The sequence below is a fragment of the Pinus tabuliformis genome, chromosome 7 (genome assembly GCF_031772625.1).
Source record: "Pinus tabuliformis cultivar Carrire ecotype Pingquan chromosome 7, CPIR1, whole genome shotgun sequence".
NCBI classification, from domain to species: Eukaryota; Viridiplantae; Streptophyta; class Pinopsida; order Pinales; family Pinaceae; genus Pinus; species Pinus tabuliformis.
This window is the reverse complement of record NC_142293.1, coordinates 625,592,381-625,611,146: the sequence shown is the minus strand read 5'-3', so window position 1 is coordinate 625,611,146 and position 18,766 is coordinate 625,592,381.

Below are 18,766 nucleotides of genomic sequence, written 5' to 3'. Positions count from 1 at the left end.
ATGTTCTTGTTTTGGAGTTTTTATTTATTAGTGGTTATGAACAATAGCACAGGTATTCATGATAAGTAATTGTTTATGATTCTTTTTTAATATTTAAAGATGATTATTAATTAAAATTGTTTTATTAAAATATTATTTAATTTAATTAGATTTACTTTACAAAAACACATATGAAACCTAGAATACCCCAATACAATAGTACCCAGCCACATAATTAGAATTATATTCGAAGCCAACGCTTGGCTAATGTCGAGGCCAGCGAGGTATGCATATAAGCATCATAAATAAATGACTGTACCTACAATCACATACCTACAATCACATACCTGCAATCCACTGATGGAAGAGTTTCTCATAGATGATACCAGTGATTGTAATAATAGTACCAACAGTTGTAATTGGATTTACAAAAAAATCATCATAGTTGCTAGCCCCATAAAGAGCATGGCCCCATGTCCAATACAGTATGAATTAGCCACATAGAAAACCTAAAAAATACTCGAAACCACGCTTCCCTAAAGTCGAGGGCAGCCAGATATGCATCTTACATTACAGTACCTACAATCACATAATTGTCCCCTGAATAGTATTGCAACACCGGCCCTATGGTTGAATTGCCATTAGGCATTGGTGATTGAGAGGCCTGGGACACGGAAGTTTACAACACCCTAGGGGAATTGCCTTCATCTCTACTTCACGAGCAACCATTACCAGAACTGCCTTCATCTTCTCTCGAGTTGGTTTATGTTTATTTCTAATTCTGAGAAGAAGGTTAACATGTAAGCTATTTAGTATAAAAATATTGAAAAAATGTAATTATATTTATAAAATCTGCCTGGGAAATTAAATAGGTTTTTGATCAGAAATCCAACTCTTCATTCGGGGTGAAAATATTTCCTTGCCTATAATCGAACTCTCCGGATGCATGGATTAAAATGTTGTGGACAGAGTCATATATATAGTAGTCATATGATCACTACTCTTTATTAATTAATTTGAATAATATATAGTAGTGATATGATTATTACTCTTTATTAATTAATTTAAATATCATTGATCTGCTGGCTGGTTGTTCATTTTCGCTACAGAAGCTGCAGCGAGGAGTTGCTCCTTTCATTTTTCCACGCCAACTCCCCCTCCTCCTCTTGCCTTTAATTATTCCTTTCTATTTCATTTGGAGCCTAACAGACTGCTCCTCTTTCCAAGAATATTACAAACATCCTTCAATAGTAAATTTATATATAAATGTTTATAATAGTAAATTTTGTATATAAATGTTTATAATGAAACATTTGTTTTAAGAAATAATGATTATTTATTAAAATAATAATAATCTTGTAAATACTCATGTAAAAATGATTGAAATCATTATTTAGGCTAACAAAAGTCTTTTAGATTTCCACGCTAAATATTGTATTCACTTTATATTGAATTTAAAATGAGAATATTTTTTTTATTTAAAATAAACACATGTAATAAATAAAATATAACATATAATTTAATAAATTAAATATAGCATGTCACTAAATTTAACACTTGGCATTAACAATCGTATGCTCAGATGCTTGAATGATAATTAAGTGAAAATCGCAAGCTCAGATGCTTGAATGATAACTAACTGGCTACTACATGCTTGAATTTGATGGATTCGGTGGGAAACAGATAGTGTAGGCCACCATGAAATCCAATGAATTTGAAGATCTGTATTCTTGGGTTTCAGAGTTTTGTTTGTGTGAAAAGCAGAGAGATAACACACAACCTGGGAAATGATCAAGCGTTTAATTCCCACTTACTAAGTTAGAATCTATAATGGGGCATGCAAGATAGCCAATAGGCTCCATATTTGTGAGGCTTGTTTGTATTATTTCCCGTTCTAGGATGATATAGTGGTCAATAGTGCTGTTGTTCAAATTTTCCCATTTGGGCTGTAGTTCAAATTTTGTTTTGTAATGTTCAATATTGTTATGGCACTTTCTTGAGATATTATTATTTCAATAGATAGAAAACCGTAATTTCAAGAATTACATGCACTGATTGAGAATAATAACCAAATACATTTGCTCTGTGAGAAGATCTTTCTCGAGTTGTGTTGGGTCGAGTTGTGTTGGGTGAGGAGGGTAGGGTATCTACAAGACCGAACGCACACACACCATAGCTGTTTTCAAAAACTACATTTATTCGGTGAAGATACTATTTCTATTATGATTTCTCCTACCTACTGTCGTCACTGCTTTGGTGATACTATTTCTATCATGATTTCTCCTACCTACTGTCCTCACTACCTTGGTGATACTATTTCTATTATGATTTCTATAATCGATCGAGGAGAACACTACCATGGTCATCCTTGCTCTATGCCATTTCTATTTGTGAAGATTTTTCCATTTTTATAATATCTATCCACGGAGTGGTCATCCCTGCTATATGGAATTTCATTTCAGTCACGATTTTTAGTGTTCGAATTATTTAGTTCTTAGTTCAAGCGAGAACCGTTTGAATTTAATACCATGAACTTGATGGGTATATTTAGATGCACGATTTAGTCTATTATATATTAGAGAGACAGAGAGACAGGCCCCGTAATATACCTCTAGCTTTGGGTTGGCATTTGAAGACGAATGAGTCTTCGTTATTTAGGAGGATTGTAGATGTTTGGTGTTTAATATTTATTTTGACTGCTTATATCATGTACCATATCATCGTTCATATTCATGTGCATGTAAGTGGAGCGTTCCTCTGTTTTACCTTGACTTCACTGTAGACGGTTCAACATTCTTCTGTTTTCCCTTGACTTCACTGTAAAGGGTTCATATGCACATGAGAGTGTCTCATTGTCTCATTTATCATTGAGGAACAAGAAGACTTCACCGATTAGATTGAAAATATGCATCAACAAACAAGAAACTGTTTCAACATGGATTGGGAAGCCTTTTCAATCTTGCGCATCCGCAGTCCCAAACCAACGTGGTCCTATTTATTTAATTAGGACAGATCATATGCAATAGTGGGCAACCCCCGAATGTCATGATATTGATGATGAGATAAAACAATCATACAATTCGACAACGATCTCCTAAAACGGATTTCACGGGGCAACAAACTCTTAGATAATCAAATATTCCTTTTTCGCTGCAACAAACTCTTAGATAATCAAATATTCCTTTTTTCTCTTAATAATGATGTAGTTTTATTAATTATATCGCAACGTGTTTTCTTTTTCAATGTTTTATTTTTCTGAAAGTTTCCCAGGTAACATTTATTATTTTTATGCAGAGAATATATTTAGCAAGAATTTGGGTTATGATTTAGAAAATAAACATGTATCTCAGGAAGAGAAATATATTTATCAAGAATCTGGGTTATGATTTAGAATTTCCAAAATAAACATGTATTTTGTTACCATATGAAAGAAAAAGATATTTACCAAGAATGTGGGTTATGAATTAGAATTTTGAAAATAAACATTTATTTTATTATTATATATTTTATGAAATGAAATATTTTACCATATATGTATTTCATCTCATAAAATATATGGTAACAACATACAGATTTATTTTAGAAATTCTAATTCATAACCCACATTCTTGGGAAATATGTTTCTCTTCATAAAAGATATGGTAATAAAATACATATTTATTTTCTAAATCATAACTCAAATTCTTGCTAAATATATTCTCTGCATAAAAATGAATAAATGTTACATTGGAAACTTTCAAAAAAATAACGCGTTGCGATATAATTAATAAAACTACATAATTATTAAAAGCGAAAAAAACCTTTGATTATCTAAGAGTTTGTTGACCCGTGAAACCCGTTTTAGGAGATCGTTGTCAAGTTGTATGATTGTTTTATCTCCTCATCATCAATATCATGACATTCGGGGTTGACCACTATTGCATATGATCTTTCCTAATTAAATAAATGCTACCATGTTGGTTTGGGACTGCGGATTGTTGTATCTCATCATCATCAATATCATGACATTCGGGGGTTGCCCACTATTGCATATGATCTGTCCTAATTAAATAAATACTACCATGTTGGTTATGCGCAAGATTGAAAAGGCTTTCCAATCCATGTTAAAACAGTTTCTTGCTTGTCGATGCATATTTTCAATCTAATCGGTGAAGTCTTCTTGTTCCTCAATGATAAAGGAGACACTCTCATGTGCATATGAACCCTCTACAGTGAAGAAAGGAAAACAGAAGAATGTTGAACTGTCCACAGTGAATTCAAGGGAAAACAGAGGAACGCTCCACTTACATGCACATGAATATGAACGATGATCTGGTACATGATATATGTTAAAATTGTAATTTCAACAGCGCGGTAGTTTTCAGAAAACCGCCCCGGTCTCCTCGCACCACCTTTGGCAAAAGACTGTATCCGCCGGAGGGGACCCGACACAATCAGGGCGCGCCACGCGTCCCTTGTACGAGCGCCGAAACCACTTTCCCCGGATGCTAAAGGTCGTTTTGTTTGCGCGACCTTGGCGAGCGAATTGCGTTGGATCGGGTCAGGAAGCTCGGATCTGCACGAAGCTGCGCGGACTTTAACGACCGGGCCCAACGAATGAGGTGGCGACACGTGGCACCAAAGTAACGTCAGCCGACCCTGCCGGCGTCAAATAAAAAATTGCGTGGAGTGAAAGATTTCTTGTTGACCGCCGAGAAGGGAATTCAATGGATTTTAATGCTTGACGTAGTTTTTGGTGGAGGCCTTTAATAAGGTTATGGGGCATACGTTTTTTATATACATGTTTTTTTATAGATGTTTTTATATATACGTATGGTGGATGCGCACGATGTATGGGCGTGTTTTTTTTTGTGCCTGCGCACGGTGTCTGCGTGTGGAGTTCTTTTTGTAGTTTTGTGTAATGGTGCCTGCGCACGGTGAACGTGTGTTATATTTGTTTTGATATATAGAGAATGCACAGCAGTGCAAGGGCTTAACAAGAACAGGGATATAATGTTTGTCCGCCATTGAAAATGCAGAGGTTGTTCATGGAAATGTAATGAACGCACAGCAGTGCGAGATATCATTGGAATGAATAGAACGCACAGCAGTGCGAAAAGAATTTGAAAACAGGGATGTATTGTATTGGCTTGCCATCGCAAAACCAAGAGATAGCATGAGATTGTTTATGTAATACCCACAGCAGTGGAAGACCAGAAGTGAGAGAGAGACAGAGTCTCTCCAGTGAATCCCTCTCTGCGTAGAGGATGAAAGTTGTAACAGTTTTTTATTTTTAAGCAATAGAAAATGTTTTTATGGCTGTGTAATGGACTGTTCTCAGTAAATTTGTTTTAATAGCTTCGCTGTGCAAAGGTCCTGCAAGGAAGAAAACAGAGCATTGGCTCTGTGGTATTTGCTTGATTGGTTTTGGTATTTTCCCATTTAAAAATACCGAACAGTGGTATCAGAGCTGGTCCAGGCTCTTTGATGGTGACAGAGCTAGTCCAGGCTCTTTGAAGACTCAAAGAAGCTGAAGGAAGGTGTGGTTGCAGCAGTCAAACTTCTCCAGCAGTGTGAAGACTCAGCCAAAAGAGTTAAGGTATTTTTCAAAGCTTTCCTTTCTGTTACTGTTAAAGGAACAGTCAGTGATTTAAAAGAAAACACAGTCAAGTATTTAAAGCCTAGATAAGAATGGCAAGGTCAAAGAAGAAAGCCTCCAGGCCTGTTAAAAATGTGTCTCCCTCCTCTACTAAACTAGAAGACAATCCATTTGAATACATTCTATTTGAAGCTCCAAAGTTTGATGGAAACTTTGATGTATGGGAAATAAAGATGAGGGCTTTCCTAATGTTTGAGGGGATTGAAGTATGGGAGTCAGTGATTGATGATAGCAAGATGGATAAAGAATCCATGGAGTATGATGCACAAGCAGCAAAGACTATCTTGAATGGACTCCCTGATTCTGTGAAGAAGAATCTAGGGAAATATTCATCAGCAAAGGATATATGGGACAGACTGCATGACCTTTATGCAAAGGGAGCACTAACCATGACAATGAGTCAAGAAGAACCCATCATAGAAGCTGAGAATGAGAAGCTTGACCTCATCAAACTTCAAGTAAGAGAAAGGGATGAAGAGCTTGCCAAGCTTAAGAAGGAGCTTGACCAATACAAGAAGAAACATCATGAAGAAGTCATATCCATGACAAATCAGCTGAGTAGTGCAAAGAAGCAGGCAGATGTCTTGACAAGTGAACTTGAACAAAGACACAAGAGAGTGAATAAGCTTGTAGAAGAGATTGGACAGTACAAGGTAGAGGTCTCCTCCCTTAAGTCCGAACTACAAGAAGCCAGGAAGCAGGCACAAGGAGCTGAAAACAAAATGAAGAGCAGTCAAGCAAAAGATGAAGAAATCTCCAAAATGAAGACAGATATTATCTCCTTCAAAATAGTAGCAGCTGAAGCTACTCGTAGCAAGGAAGAAACTGAGGGACAACTAGCAAAGAAAAGTAATGAATGTGAAAAGTTAGAAGAAGAGATTGTCCTCCTCAAGAAGAAGGTTGAAGGGATGAACAAGATCATGAAGAGCTCTCAAGCATTGGATGACATGCTTAGCTATCACAGATCTCCATCTGATAAATCAGGACTTGGGTATGTAGGTGAACCCTCAAACAAGGATGAAGATGCTTTAAGCAAAGGAGATGTGAAGAAGCCAGAAAGAGATGGTGATGCTCCTAGTTCCAGCAAAGGCAAGGAGAAAAATGAAGGCTGCAATAGAAGAAATCCTGCTCCAAGCAGAAAACCAGCTCCAAGAAGAAATGTAGCTGATGGCAAAAAGGCAAGAGGCAATGGTGATCATCAAAGGATCTCAAGGCAGCAAGGCTTCAGAAGTACATCAAGAAAACCTCCATCTTCCAGGTACCAAAGTTCATTTTATGGTTATTGTTATGCTTGCTCAAACTTTGGTCATATGGCAAAAGACTGTAGAGCATTTCATAAAGATAGATGTTGTGGTCTTCGACAACCTCCAAGAAACAATTTTAGAAGAAATCATGAAATGTTATTCATGAACAATGTTGAATGTTTCAAGTGTCATAACATTGGGCATATGGCACGAGATTGTAACTTGACATGGGCTCTTACACAAGCTAGACCCATGCAAAAGAAGAAAGTTAGACAAGTATGGAGAAGGAAGGAAAGGCAATCTGAAAACCCCTTGAACTCCCCAGTGGATCTAAATTTGTTTTGAGAAGAATCTGCCAAAAGAAGACAAGCATACACTAAAGGGGAGCTTGTAATTTTTACTTGCTGAACTGTATTAACAGTGACTCCTTGATGAAGACCTTTTATAAGGGAAAAATATGAAGTTAAATCTGCCATAAAAGCAGAGAAGAAAAGGGGACAGCGCTCAAATGTAAAGTGCAGCAGCGCAATAAGAAGTGTGCAAAGCATGGAGACCCTCACAGCAGTGGGAAGATAGAACATGAAACAGTAGTTTTGAATTTTTTTTGTTATGGAGCACATGCATTGAAATGCATAGCAATGGAAGGTAGTTTCCTTCTATGTAATGTGAGAGAACATACTCACAGCAGAGTGAGTACAATACACAACAGTAAAAAAAATGTAATGTTTTTCTTCATATGCAATGCAACATGCAAAGAAATGCATAAAGAAAAACAGGGACAGCAGATTTTTAATGCACATGGGTGAATGATAATGTGTGGCAGCAGAAAAAATGAAAGGAGCTGCACAGCAGTGCATTGTAAAAAAATGAATGAAGACTAAGATTATGTGAAGTAAGGGTGTAAAAAGAAAAGGCAGCAGCCCGTGTTAATTTTTTTTTGTTGTGTGGAGAATGCAGCGCAAAACAACGTGAGGATGATTTCTCTCTATGTGCAAGTAATGGAGAGTAAAGAGTTAGTGTATGGGCACACAGCAGTATGATGAAACAAAAGGCAGCCACAGTGCAAATTGCAGAGGCAACGCAGCAGCAAATAAAAACCCAGGGATGACAGTCTATGGTTATGGGTATGGACAACAGTGAATATGAAAAATGCAGCAGCAAGAAGTTATGGACAGCAGCATGATGGCAAGAAGGAGAAGCACACAGCAATGCAAATAAGAAAATGCAGCAGCATGAAGTTTTGTTGAAGAAATGAAAGGTAATGGACAGCAGCACATGTAAAAGAATTTTTTTTCTTTACAACAGTATATGTAACTATAATGAATGTGTTGTTCATTGAATTGAAATGCAATATATGCAACAGTAGTGAATGTAAGAACTATTTACACACAGCAGTGTAAATTTGTAAGTTGGGACAGTGTAATTGTTCCAGAAAAGACAGAGTATTTTGTCTTTGAAAAGTGCACAAGCAGTGCAAGTGTAGACACAGCAGTGTGGGGTAGACACAGTAAAGAAGATGGCACAACAGTGCAGCAGAGAATATGCAGCAGCATAAAAGAACATTGTAATGAGTTTGCACACACAGTAGTGCAATGATCGTTTGTTTTGGAACTGCATTTGAAGCGGTCATTTGGTGAATCCCTCTGTTGAGAGGAAGATGCTCATTAGCATAGTTTGGTAAATCCCTCCGTTAAGAGGAAGATGTTTTTTTATAACAGGTGAATCCCTCTGTCATGAGGAAGGTGCTCTTCAGCACATTGTTATGGTGAATCCCTCTGTCATGAGGAAGGTGCTCTTAAGCACAGTTTCAGGTTAATCCCTCTATTAAGAGGAAGACAACTTTGTTTGTTTGTGAACTGCATCAGAAGCAGTTGGTGAATCCCTCTATGTGAGGAAGATATCTTTGTAACAGCAGTACTGAGGAATCCCTCTATGTGAGGAAGTGCTTGGGTATGTCCTAATGCCCAGCAGTTGAAATTAAAGGGGAGTGTTAAAATTGTAATTTCAACAGCGCGGTAGTTTTCGGAAAACCGCCCCGGTCTCCCCGCACCGCCTTTGGCAAAAGGCTGTATCCGCCGGAGGGGACCCGACACAATCAGGGCGCGCCACGCGTCCCATGTACGAGCGCCGAAACCACTTTCCCCGGACGCTAAAGGTCGTTTTGTTTGCGCGACCTTGGCGAGCGAATTGCGTTGGATCGGGTCAGGAAGCTCGGATCTGCACGAAGCTGCGCGGACTTTAACGACCAGGCCCGACGAATGAGGTGGCGACACGTGGCACCAAAGTAACGTCAGCCGACCCTGCCCGCGTCAAATCAAAAATTGCGTGGAGTGAAAGATTTCTTGTTGACCGCCGAGAAGGGAATTCAATGGATTTTAATGCTTGACGTAGTTTTTGGTGGAGGCCTTTAATAAGGTTATGGGGCATACGTTTTTTATATACATGTTTTTTTATAGATGTTTTTATATATACGTATGGTGGCTACGCACGATGTATGGGCGTGTTTTTTTTTTTGTGCCTGCGCACGGTGTTTGCGTGTGGAGTTCTTTTTGTAGTTTTGTGTAATGGTGCCTGCGCACGGTGAACGTGTGTTATATTTGTTTTGATATATAGAGAATGCACAGCAGTGCAAGGGCTTAACAAGAACAGGGATATAATGTTTGTCCGCCATTGAAAATGCAGAGGTTGTTCATGGAAATGTAATGAACGCACAGCAGTGCGAGATATCATTGGAATGAATAGAACGCACAGCAATGCGAAAAGAATTTGAAAACAGGGATGTATTGTATTGGCTTGCCATCGCAAAACCAAGAGATAGCATGAGATTGTTTATGTAATACCCACAACAGTGGAAGACCAGAAGTGAGAGAGAGACAGAGTCTCTCCAGTGAATCCCTCTCTGCGTAGAGGATGAAAGTTGTAACAATTTTTTATTTTTAAGCAATAGAAAATGTTTTTATGGCTGTGTAATGGACTGTTCTCAGTAAATTTGTTTTAATAGCTTCGCTGTGCAAAGGTCCTGCAAGGAAGAAAACAGAGCATTGGCTCTGTGGTATTTGCTTGATTGGTTTTGGTATTTTCCCATTTAAAAATACCCAACAATATAAGCAATCAAAATAAATATTAAACACCAACCATCTACAATCCTCCTTAATGACGAAGACTCATTCCCCTTCAAATGACAACCCAAAGCTAGAGGTATATTACAAGGGCCTGTCTCTCTAATATATTAATGGCATACTCGTGCATCTAAATATACCCATCAAGTTCAGGGTATTAAATTCAAACGGTTCTCGCTTGAACGAAGAACTAAATAATTCGAACACGAAAAATCCAAATCGTGACTGAAATGAAATTCCATATAGCAGGATGACCACTCCGTGGGCAAATATTATAGAAATGGAAAAATCTTCACAGACAGAAATGGCATAGACCAAGGATGACCATGGTACTGCTCTCCTCGATCGATTATAGAAATGATAATAGAAATAGTATCACCAAGGTAGTGAGGACAGTAGGTACAGTAGGTAGGAGAAATCATAATAGAAATAGTATCTTCAACGAATAAATGTAATTTTTGAAAACAACTATGGCGTGTGTGCATTGGGTCTTGTAGATACTCTCCTCACCCAACACAACTCGAGAAAGATTTCTCACAGAGCAAATGTATTTGGTTATTATTCTCAATCAGTGCCCGTAATTTAAAGAATTACGGGTTTCTATCTATTGAAATAGCAATATTTCAAGAGAATGCCATAACAATATTGAACATTACACAACAAAGTTTGAACTACAACCCAAATGGGAAAATTTGAACTACAGCGCTATTGACCACTATATCATCCAAGAACGAGAAATAATACAAACAAGCCTATGGAGCCTATGGGCTATCTTGAATCCCCCTTATAGGTTAAACGCTTGATCATTTCCTAGGTTGTGTGTCCTCTCTCTACTTTTCACACGCTCCACGCAAACAAAACTTTGAAACCCTAGAATACAGATCCTCAGATTCATTCGATTTCATGGTGGCCCACACTAATGTTTCCCATCGAATCCATCAAATTCAAGAATGTAGCAGCCAGTTAGTTATCATTCAAGCATTGAGCATTCGATTTTCAGTTAGTTATCATTCAAGCATCTAAGCATACAATTGTTAAATTTAGTGACATGCTCTATTTAATTTATTAAATTATATGTTATATTTTGTTTATGACGTATGTGTTTATTTTAAATAGAAAATTTATCCTCGTTTTAAATTCAATATAAAGTGAATAAAATATATAGAGTGGAAATTTAAAAGATTTTTGTTATCGTGAATATGATTTTAATAATTTTTACATGAGTATCTAGAAGATTATTATTATTGTAATAAGTAGTTATTATTTTTTAAAACAAATGTTTCATTATAAACATTTATATATAATTTACTATATGTTTGTAATACTCTTTGAAAGAGGCGCAGTGTTTTAGGCTCCAAACGAAATAGAAAGAAATCATTAAAGGAAAGGAGCAACTCTTGGTTGCAGCGTCGGTAGCAAAAATGAACAACTAGCAGATCAATGATAATCAAATTAATTAATAAAGAATAGTGATCATATGACTACTATATATTTATATGACTATGTCCACAACATTTTAATCCATGCATCTTGAGAGTTAGATTACAGGCTAGGGAAATATTTTCACCCCCGAATCTCGAGTTGGATTTCTGACCAAAGACTTATTTGACTTAACAATTTCCCAAGCAGATTTTATAAATATAATTACATTTTTTTAATATTTTTATACTAAATAACTTATTTACATGTTAGCCTTCGTCTTAGAATTAGAAATAAACACAAACCAACTCCATAGAAGATGAAGGCACTTCCACTAATGGTTGCTCGGTGAAGTAGAGATGAAGGCAATTCCCTTGTGTAGGGTGTTGCAAACTTCCGTGTCCCAAGCCTCTCAATCACCAGCACCTAATGGCAATTCAACCACAGGGCCGGTGCTGTAATACTATTTAGGGGACAATTATGTGATTGCAGGTAATGTAATGTATGATGGATATCTCGCCGCCCCTCGGCTTTAGGGAAGCGTGGTTTCGAGTATGTTCCAATGTTCCACCAAGTCTCCGGGACGGGGAGACGCGGGTGCGGGGAGACGCACAAAGGGGATGTGTGGGAGAACCCTGAAATTTTAGGGAAATTTAGGGGAGACGGGGAGACGTCGAGGTATATATAATATAAATTTTAAATATATATATTATAAATTTATATATATGTATATAATTTTGAAAATTTCATGTTCATATTCATTGTTCAATAATGCTAATTCATCAAGATTCAATACCATAAGATTCAATAATAAAATTCAATATGAAATTCAAATATTCAAATACAATGTACATTGATCCATATCAATTATCATTCATCAATCATCATTCTATAATTTACATCATTCTATAATTTACATTGAAAACCAAAATAATAACTGAAACTAACATATATTCCAAACAGTTGTTTCTATATGATTAAATCAAAAAGTTATAAATAAATTAACTTCTAATATATCTGACCAACCTGTGCTATTTCGCTTTGGTTTTCACTAAAATAATGACGATAGATGAACCACATACCTGTAATCTTACAATGCTCTTAATTTGTTCACAGTCTAGAGGTTGGAAAACAATATACTCATCAATGCGTTTCATGAACTCAGGGCGGAATGTCGTTTGAGCCACTTCCATAACCCTGTTCTTCATTCTCTCATACAGTTCCTCTTTTGAGCCAGGTTCATCATCAAGCCTACTTAGAATGTACTGAGAACCAATGTTTGAAGTCATAATAATGACAGTGTTGGTGAAGCTTACAGTTTGACCCTGAGAATCAGTGACCCTTCCGTCATCTAAAATCTGAAGTAGAATATTGAAGGCATCTGTATGTGCCTTCTCAATTTCTTCAAACGGAATAACTGCATAAGGCCTTCTACGTATAGACTCAGTCAACTGCCCCCCTTCTTCATAACCCACATACCCTGGTGGTGCTCCAATCAGCCTTGAAACTGCATGCTTCTCCATGTATTCACTCATGTCAATCCTCACTAGAGCTTCATCAGTATTAAATAAATAGGATGCAAGAGCCTTAGCTAATTCTATTTTGCCAACACCTTTTGGGCAACGACTCCTAAGTGCTAACAGCAAGCCGCTGCGTGGAGAAGAGTGAGGATGCGTTGAAGCTCTCGTGGGCGCAGTGAGAGCAGATGGAAGAAAAAAATGCGTTGAGGTAAGAGCATAATGAATGGCGGCAGAATGAAAAATTGAAAAGTGGAGTTAACCCTAACTTGTTCATGTAATTTTTTATTTGTAATTGTTAATTTAGTTTATTTTTATTTTTTATGTTTTTTTAATAAATTAATTTTCATTTTAAATTTTTTTTTTTTTGGTTTATAAAGGGTAATTAGACAAAAATGAAGGGGGGACGCCCAGAAGAACCCCATTTTTGGGGGGGACGCCCAGAAGTACCCCTTTCGGGGAGTCGAGTCTCCCACATTGGGGAAACGCACCCCCTTGCGTCTCCCCGAGTCTCCCCAAAAGGGGGACGTGGGGAAACGCACCCCCGAGAGTCTCCCCGTCCCGGGTGCGTGGGGTGCGAGGGGTGCGCGCACCCCACCCTGGGGGACGCGTCCCCGTGGAACACTGGTATATTCTGGGTTTCCTATGTGGCTAATTGGTACTGTATTGGGTGCAGGGCCGATGCTCTTTATGGGGCGAGCAACTATGATGATTTTTTTGTAAATCTAATTACAAGTGTTGGTACTATTATTACGACTGTTGGTACCATCCATGGAAAACTCTTCCATCAGTCGATTGCAGGTATGTGATTGTAGGTACAGTAATTTATTTATGATGCTTATATGTATACCTCGCTGCCCTCGGCATTACCCAAGCATTGGCTTTGAGTATAATTCTAATTATGTGGCTTGGTACTACTGTATTGGGGTATTCTAGGTTTCCTTGCTACTGTAAATCTAATTAAATTAAAAAAAAATTTAATAAAACAATTTTAATTAATAATCACTTTTAAATATTAAAAAAATTCATAAACAATTACTTATCCCTCAATACCTGGGCTATTGTTCATAACCACTAACAAATAAAACTCCAACAACAACAATTTATTGATAATACCTAATTCGACGTGCTATACAGAGGCCATTTAATTAGAATAAGAGTTAAGTAGACCCAACATTAATAGTATCCATACTATCATTACCAGGTGTTGCACCTCTAGGAAAAACTGTATTTCACCAGCAAATTCGTAATCCTCAAAGCCCTATCCAAGCATATCTATCCACTAAAATATGGCATCTCCTCAAACTCGAAGCAATATAAATGGGAGCTACATCACGCATCCCCAAACAATCACAACCATCCACAGAATTCATTTTCAGTGATATTCAAAACGAATTATGAAAACGCCATCAAAAGTAATTTCACCGTGCTTTCTTAACAATTAAAAAAGATTCATTGAATTTTTGTATTAAATAGAAATCTTCTTCTAAATTAGAATTGGGTCTGTAAGTAGACTATGAAGCTATGGGTCTAGAATTGGATCTGTAAGTAGACTATGAAGCTATGGGTCTAGAATTGGATCTGTAAGTAGCTATGTAGGCTATGCAGCCTTACGTTGGGCATTTCTGGGGTTTATTCGAGCTGTCACTTCTGAATTGAACAATCAACTAAAAGGGTTGGGTCTTTCTCAGGGATGTGTTGATCGGGATCTGTAGGGTTTTGTCGTGTAAAGTATTTGGCAGTGCCTCTCTGTAGGGTTTTGTTGGGTAAGGTTTTTGGCAGTGCCTCTCAACTGGCTAAACCACCTTCTCAACTCCTGCTTAATTTACCCACGCTACTTAAGGAGAAGCTATCGATTGTGCTACCTAAATTAGTTGTTCTTATGACTGGTGTTAGCACTTTTTAAGGAACTTCGACTTCATTGGGTTATGCAACTCTTATGGATATGAATCTTGGTGGATGGGGAAGGCTGTCATGAAACTGATTTGCTCGTAACTCCACTTGCTTCAGAGAAGTCGACGAGTTATACAGTTGAGATGGTATTGCCCCTCCAACTGATTATATGATAGGAGCAATGCCTCAAAGCTTTGGAAGATTCTACAGCCATGAAGGAATTTCTCCCTTGATTGTATTATAGGTGAGACCCAACATAGTAATAGAACATAGAGTTTTCAGAAAAACAGGAAATGTCTACTGTATTTTACAAACAAATAATTTTAACACATATAAATAAAATGGATGGGTATGAAATGAGAAAAGGAGGAGCTCAATTGGGCGTTTAGAGCTCAATTCGGGGTTTGGAGAGACCAATGTTGTAACAAATAGCATAGACATGAAATGAGAAAAGGAGGAGCTCAATTGGGCGCTTGGAGCTCAATTGGGGGTTTGGAGAGACCAATGCTGTAACAAACAACGTAGCCATGAAATGAGAAAAGGAGGAGCTCAATTGGGCGTTTGGAGAGACCTAACAAGTTGTGTAGCCATGAAATGAGAGACCAATGTTGTCAATAGCCGAAAAGATTAATGGGAAACATGACTTGTTACATGGAATACCTCACATGTGAACATCCTCTGAACACTTATGTGAATACAAACCGACACATAGGACTAAAACTAACTCAATTGACATAACTCTTCTGCAATGGACATGTTCTGTAAATATATCATAGAGATATTTGTAAACTGCACCAAGAAACACAAGAGAACAAGGCCATTCACAAATACTACTAACCTTGCTTCTTATGAATCTTTCATTTGTTATTGAAACTCTACAAACTGGTGGTTAAAAAAGAGTTGCAAACTCATCAAAAAGAGGGTGAGGAATGAATTTAAAAGTAATTCAAGAAAATATTTCCATGAGTACCAACTCACTCTGAATGCATTATTTGTTGATCAAGTTGGCCCTTCAACCGCCCATGCATATTCTCCTCAGCTTCGACTTTCTCTCTCAATTAATTGACACACAAAACAAACATTTACACACTACACAACCCACATTACAAGCATACCACAACACTACACAACCCACATTACAAGCATACCACGACACTACACAGGACATTGATGCATACAACACTACATAGAACATTTATTGAGCGTACACAGGACATTGATGCATACAACACTACATAGAACATTTATGGAACGCTCCATAAGACAGACAACTTTACATCAGAGAGCCTGAGAAAGAAAGAATACCCATGCTTAACCTGTAGATTGAACCGAGAAAACAATTTATCAGGTTACATAAAATTATTCAATCGCCTACTTTGTTTCCCAAGTTAACTAGTTGAATAAACAGAGAGATAGACAAACAAATTAAAGGGAACATAAAATTACCCTCTCCATGAATAATTGCTCTGCAGTTGTTTTCCCACTGCAAAAATTTTGATCACCTCCTCTTCGTTCATGAATTTCCTCCTCTCATTCTACATTCATCACAACCACAGATCCCTCACATTCTTCATTCACCAGGTGCAAGAGTAGATAACCACCGATCCCACTCATTCTTCATTCATCAAGCGGCTAGCGAGTGTTAATGACTAGGGCATTCTTGAGTTTTATGCTTTCTTTTTTGGACCGTTGTGTTCAAATTTAGCTTTAACCAATCTTTTAATTACTATTCATTAAACCAATCTTCTAATTACCATTCATTAAACCATCTTTTAAGTCAGTTTTACTATTTTATAATTTATGATATTGTTGTAGATTTTTTGACCTGCATTTTTCGGTTTCTATGGGTGTGCATAAGAGTGATTCCGTGAGACTTAATGTTAATGGTGCAAAGGCTCATCCATGTTTTTGACCGGAATATATGTATAATAATAATAATATAAAATATAATAATAAATTAATAGAACTTAAAACAATGATAAATGGAAAATTTAAATCTATTTAAAATTTATATTATATTTTTAAATTTATATATATGTATGTTTATTTATTATGTACACTAGAAAATAATTTTGAAAAAGTTAATAGACCCACTTATCATAGTCATTGACGTAGGATCCCTATGCTTTTAATGTTTTATAAAAGTGATTTTGTTTAATTGTTTCTAAGAGCTAAATTTACTTTTCTCACCATGCTTTAGCCTATCTATTGGTCCAAAGGGTGTAAAGAAATGTTGTAAGAGAGTCTAAAGAGAAATAGTTATAAATATGAAATTTAATATTTGTTAAATATTCAATTCCACACGTTAGTGCACCATGAGTAGTGTCACGGTGCATTTGAATAAGGTTTCTCTTTGAAAGTGCACACCTTCATCTAATTAGTGATATTCATCCAAGAAAAAAATCCCTTGAACTTGCATCTTCATGATTTATAGGTAATGTATAACATAGTATTGCAATAAATGGAACTTGTTAAGTTTCTTCGGCTTTAATTAATCATGATTTCTCATGTTCACAAGTTTCCTTCACTGATCATGCTACCAATTTTGGAATTGCACTATCTCATATCATAGATGTATTTATTAGGATTATACAATAAAATATAGGTGGGAGTGGGATCTTTTCTCATCCTATCCAATCTTGGAACCTCTAGATACATAAAAAAGAGGGAAGTTTTACAATAGAACTACTTTCTTACAATAGAACTACTTCCTTGTCCATATACACTTTATGAAACTAAGTGTTAGAAAGTGAGATCCCTATCAAACTTTCTAGTTATCTTGAGAGTAAAAGAAAAGAAAATTTAATATGATAAAGAGAAATAGTCACAACAAATTGTGGTTTAAACTAAATCTCCAAAAAGAAGAGAATTACGAAAGCATCTTCCATCCATTTTCAAAAATAAATTTCCAAGAAGAAAGTTAATGAATTAACATACAATTGGATTTATCTCAAGTGGCTGGATGAATGCTGATCATCCTACCCACCCAGGCTTGATTCCCACATGTGACATGTTGAGCTCATATAGAGTATATTTCTCTAATGGCTTTCATCCTTATTCTTGACTAGCCTTATGGCCTTAATAATCTAGGTTTTTCCTATGTATCATCTTCAAAATGAGGGAAATTATCCAAGGGTTTTCCCCGAGATTTGTAACATGGAAAAAATACAATATACCAGGGAAACCTTATGTGCCAATAAGTTTGGCCTTTAAAAAAAAGTGGTCATACTAGTGTAAGTGTGGCAGAAGGTCATAAATAGCTAAATGTATGCAAGGGCTAACCCTTTGTACTACTATAGATTCAAACATACACCAACATTTTGTGCCACTATAGATTCAAAATACACTACACATAGTACAATGCTAACATGATAATGTTTGCACTGGATGCAAGATAATTACTAGTTACTTGATCTATTAATAGATATTTCCATATACAAAAATACTAAAACAAATTTTGATTACTTATAGTTGTCTTACATCATCAAAGTTTGTTGAATTGAGCATTGCGATGTCTAAAATACCATAAAATGGAAACATTAATAATGTGAGTAATGGACTTCAAAAACCAAAACGTGTCTCATATGTTTTTCTTCCCTCCCCTCATGAGAAATTTATTTATATTCCATATGAAGAAAATACATTTTTTGGTCCTCTAGGGACTAATCAGACTCAACAACAGAGCTCAAATCCATTACAATAAACCTCAACATGTGGCTTGCAAGAATGGAACCTAGGTGGGGAGGACAACAATTATTTCTCCCAACCACCTAAGATAAACCCAAACAAAAAAATGTGCCTCTCAAGTTATGTGAATAAAATGCACAAGTTAAGTTATTTGTATTATAAAAACCAAAAAATAATTGAAACCATGCCGATTTTATTCATGTAGATCCAAGAGAAGCTTCACCAACAACCTCAAAGTATGAAAGGGTTACCTTGTAACAAAAAATCAAA